The sequence below is a fragment of the Orycteropus afer genome, unplaced genomic scaffold, assembly GCF_000298275.1.
Source record: "Orycteropus afer afer isolate SDZICR_OR568_19922 unplaced genomic scaffold, OryAfe1.0 scaffold00908, whole genome shotgun sequence".
NCBI lineage: Eukaryota > Metazoa > Chordata > Mammalia > Tubulidentata > Orycteropodidae > Orycteropus > Orycteropus afer.
In genome coordinates this window covers 80,427-86,172 of record NW_006922495.1, presented here as the reverse complement: position 1 = coordinate 86,172, position 5,746 = coordinate 80,427, and positions in this window count along the sequence as shown.

Below are 5,746 nucleotides of genomic sequence, written 5' to 3'. Positions count from 1 at the left end.
TGGGAAAGGAGTTGGTATATAAATATACTCTTTCTCAACTCTCTGTTCAATATATTTTGAAATGACCTTGGTTATCTAGACATTCTAAAGAATACCACACTGGTATATTATACTGATGTTGTTAGTTGCCATCAGGTAGAATCCAGTGCATGACAACCTCATGTATGTAGAGTAGAATTGCTTCCTATGATTTTCAAGGCTGTGACCTTTCAGAAGCAGATTACCAGTTCTGTCTTCTAAGGTCCCTCTGGTTGTGGCCAAATAACCTTTTTATTTTTTTTTTTGTCTAACAGTGAATCATTTAACCATTTGCACCACACAGGGTCAACAACATGTTGTTTGAACGTTTGATGCAAGATATATCCAATATTCTAGTCTCCTTCTATGACACATGAGTGCCCAAGAGTAGGAAATAAACTACTCAATAATGTACGGGTCAGCCACACCAATGCATTTTCAGAGCTTGAGTGGTCTGTAGCATGCAAACACATCTCCTTTAAAATAGTGGGCTATTTGCACCTCCTACCACAATGCAGAGACACACACTTATTTTTAATTTGGGGGCTTGCAAACACTAAATTTGTGTGTCTTTGTGTGACCCATTCATTAATAGCTTGAAAGTTTACCAGTTTTGAAAGTTAAGTAGGATAAAAGATAAATTATGAAAATGCTACTCAAAAAAACAGCTAGAGTACCTATACTAATAAGGAAAAATGTAGACTTGAAGATAATAAGTATTGCTAAGGATAAAGAAAGACATGTCATGAAAATAAAAAGGGTACTCTCTCTGTAATAAGGAGCTCTGGAGGTGTGGTGGTTCAAGCATTCAGCGGCTATGCAAGAGAGTGGTGATTCCAACATACAATACCCTCTGTAGCAGAAAGATGAGGCAGTCTGTCTCCATAAAGTTTTATAGCCCTGATAACCCTATAGCGCAGTTCTTTTCTGTCCTATAGGATCATTAGACACAGAATCAACTCAGTGACGATGGGTGTGTTTTTTTTTTTTTTCATTTTCTTTCTAATAATGATGGCAGTGCAATAGAAAACTATTTTAAATGGTGATACATCTACTAGTGGCCTAAGGCATTTGGATTGTTAACCAGAGCTATTCATTCAAACTCACCAGGCACTCCTAAGAAGGAAAGTTGGGCAATTTACTTCCATATTGATACTGCCTTGAAAACCAAAAAAGGGGTCGCTATGAGTTGAGTCCAACTCGATGGCAGTGAGTTTATGTCTACTGGAGTAAACATAATATTGTCAAGGATTTAATTTTACATGGATCCACCACCAACATTCATGGAATCAGCAGTCAAGAAATCAAATGATGTACTGCACTGGGAAAATCTGCTGCAAAAGACCTTTTTAAGGTGTTGAAAAGTAAACAAGACACTTTGTGGACTAAGTTGTGCTTGATCCAAAATGTGGTATTTTCAATTGCCCCATATGCATGTGAAAGATGGACAATGACAAAGGAAGACCTAAAAAAAAAATTGAGAACTTTTAATTGTAGTGTAGTAGTGTTGGTGAAGAATATTCAATATACCATGGACTGCCAGGAGAACAAACAAATCTGTCTTGGAAAAAGTACAGGAAGAATGCTCCTTAGAAGATTTTAGAGATTGAAACGACCATTAGATTATTAGAAAGGGCAGTTCCTGGAGAAGGACATCATGCCTGGAGAAGTACAGGGTCAGCAATAAGATGAAGATCCTCCATGAGAGGAACTGACGCAGTGGCTGCAACAATGGCTCAAACACAGCACCAACTGTGAGGATGGCGCAGGATGGGCAGTGGTTGGTTCTGCTGTAAACTATGAGTCAGAACCACTCAACAGCCACCAACAAAAATAACATCTCAACTGCATATACGTGTACAAGAAATAAATAAATCTTGATGTCACGGTTAACTTTATGTGTCTGCTTGGCTAGACTATGTTGTCCAGTTGTTTGGTTGAATACTACTCCAGATGTTCTTTTGAAGTATTTACTTGTGATCAAAACTGTTAGTCTTAAGTAATGTACATGGACCTCCAAAATGTGGATGAACCTCATTCTTTCCGTCCAAAGCCTTACTTAGGAGAAAAATGGGAGGTTTCCCTAGGAAGTTGTTATGGAATGTATTGTGTCCACCTGAAATATGAATTAGCATCCTAACCCATATAACTCTAGACGCAAGCTCATTTGGAAATAGGGTTTTTTTTTTTTTTTTTTTTTAATGAGGCTGTATCAGTATAGGGAAGTCCTGAACCTAACCATTTCTGAGTTAAAAAGAGCAACACAGACACAGACACAAGGTAGGCCAAAAGGGAGTGAAAATCAGAAAGGAACTGAGTAACACTGACATTATAGAAACTGAGAAAAGAGTTTTCTCCCAGAGCTGGTGCCCTAATTGGTCTTCAGGCCTACTAAACTGCAAGAAAATAAATGTCTGTGTTTCACAGCTACCCATTAATGGTATTTTTGTCACAGCAGCACTAGCTGCTAAAACAAAACTATTCTGCCTCCAGACGATAAATAAATATCTTGTCAGAATTATTTCTCAACCCCACCACTACATTGACCAATTCTTGGAGTGCAGAAATTTCTAGCCTATATCTCACCTATGTATTTGGGAAACAAAAATGTTTTAATTCCAGCCTGTCATGTGAGGTACAATTTTTGACTTGCCAGTGCCACGAATGAATGAAAAACTCCTCAAAATATATACCTCTCCCTCTCATTATCTCTTTATAGATCTCCTTATATATAAACACCAAAAAATAAACTCACTGCTGTGGAGTCAGATACAACTCATAGCAACCCCTTCTTGGGTTTCTGAGGCTCTGGTGGTGAAGTGTCTAAGGCATTTGACTGTGAACCATAAGACTGGCAGTTCAAACCCACCAGCCACCCCTTGGAAGGAAGATTGGGCAATCTATTTGCACAGAGATACCACCTCAGAAATCCAAGGTGGGGTTGTCATGAGTCAAATCAACTTTATGACAGTGAATTTTTTGTATATATATATACACACACACACACACACACACACACACATACACACACACATACATACATATATACATATACATACACAAACACACTCACACACACATATATATATAACTGGTTTTGTGGTTTTTTTTCTTTAGAGAATCCTAAGACACTTAAATTAATTACATAACTTTGGTCTGATCATAGATCAAAATGTGCAAAACTAAAGCTTATAGAAAATAATGTATGATATTATCTTTGTGAACATGGAAAGAAATTACTACATAGTAATAATTACTACATTATTAATACATAGACAAAGACATCATTCAGAAAAAGACTGATAAATTACACTGCATTAAAATTTGATCATGGTAATACAATATTATTAATGCAACTGATGTCTCTAAATTATACGTGTGAAAAATATCAAATTGCAAATGTTGTAGTAGATATTTTTTACCACAATAAAAGAAAAGGTGGGCAAAAGACTTCAGTAGACATTTCACCAAAGAAATACAAATGCCAAAAACATATGCAAATATACTCAATGTAATTAGTCATTAAAGACGCAGTGATTGAGTCAATTCCAACACACTGACATCCTTTAGGATAAAGTAGAACTGCCCCATAAATTTTCAAAGGCTATACACTCTTTTGGAAGCACACTGCTTCATCTTTTTCCTACAAAGTGGCTGGTGGGTCCAACTGCTGACATTTTAGTTAGCAACCCAATGCTTTAAGCATTAGGTAAGAAAAACTCCTTCGCTGGTCATGAGGAAACCACAAATCAAAACTGCAAAGAGAAGTCACCTCTTGCCCACTAGGATGGCTAAGATAACAAAAGGTATTGCCAAGGGTGGGAAGATATTAGAACCCTCATAAATTACTGATGGGACTATAAAATCATACAGCCACAGTGAAAAACAGTCCAGCAGTTCCTAAAAATATTAAATATTAAATTACCATGTGATGCAGCATTTCCACATCTAGGGATATACTCCAAAGAATTGAGTGCAGAAACACAAAGAGATACATGTACACTCATGTTCATTGAAGCATTATTCACAGTGGCCAAAAGATAGAAAATACCTAAGTGTTCATCAACAGATGAATGAATAAACAAAATGTGGAACATATGAACAATGGAGTATTACTCTGTCATAAAATGAAACAATTTCCTGGTACATGCTACAACATAGACGAACCTTGAAAACATTGTACTGAGGGAAATAACTCTGTCACAATGGGACAAATACTGAATGATTCAACTTATATGAAATATCAAGAATACACATTTATATAAAAACCTAAGTTTGGTAGTGTAGTGCCTAAGGCATGTGACTACTAACCAGAAGGCTGGTGGTTCAAGTCCACCAGCCACTCTTGGAAAGGAAGGAAGATGGGGCAATCTACTTCCACAGTGGTATTGCCTTGGAAACCCAAGGAGGGTTCGCTATGAGTCAGATCCTACTCGACAATGAGTTTGGTTTGTTTTGGTTACACTTATTAGTGGTTACCATCCTCGGAAGGAAGATGGGGCAATCTACTTCCGTAGTGATACTGCCTCAGAAACCCAAAGAGGGGTCGCTATGAGTCGGGTCAGATTCGACGGCACATAACAACAACAACGTGAGTAACCAGGAAAGAGAAAGAAAGTGGCACATTGCTTAGGGGACACTGAGCTTCTGTCAAGGTCAATGGAAAAACATGGAAATAGATATGTGTGTTAGTTGTTAGTTGCTGTTGAGTTGGTTTCAATTCATAGAGACCCTATGTACAGCAGAACAAAACACTGCCTGGACTTGTGCCATCCTCATGGTCACTGCTGTGATTGACCCATCAGTGCAGCCACTGTGTCCATCCATCTTGTTGAGGGTCTTCCCCTTCTTTACTGACCTTGTATTGTACTTGACATGATAGCCTTCTCCAGGTATCGGTTCCTTCTGACAACATGACCAAACATGAGAGAGAAAGTCTGTCCATTCTTAACTTGTAATGAGTATTCTGACTGTACTTTCTCCAAGACAGGTTTGTTTGTTGTTCTAGCAGTGTACATTCAATATTCAGTGCTTTTTTCTGGCTTGATCTTTTAATTATTGTGGTAAATATATATGTAACAAAACATTTTGTATTTCAACAGTCTTCTCATATACAATTCAGTGTCATTAATAATGTATATCATGTTGTATACATGTGTATTATTATATAATGTATATAAGTATGTATAATGATTCTACAAAAAAAATATAACCAATAAACAAGTAAAGGTTGCAGGATGCATGGTTGCATGATCATTATACAAAATTGTTTCCATTTTTATAAATTCACAATGAACAATATGAAAATGAAATTAAGAAAGCAATTCCATTCACAATAGCATCAGAAAGAAGAAAATAATTAAGAACACATTAAAGTAAATTTAACAAAAGATGTGTAAAACCTATACTCATTGTTGAAGAAATTAATGAATATCTAAATTAATGGAAAGACATTCATATTGATTAATCAGAAGATTTAACATTATCAAGATTGTAATGCACAGCAAACTGGTCTACAGATTCAATACAACCCCTATCAAAATTAAAATTTTTAATCTAATTAAAATTTATCTGTAAAATATAACAGTACAACTCATTTGAAAGTATAAAATATGGGAAATCAATTTGAAAATTTTAGATGAGACCTATTCAGAAAAATATAATTTTTTCTGAAATGTACCATGTCATTCTGTGTTAAGAAAATTACATACACACAATGAGAAAAAAA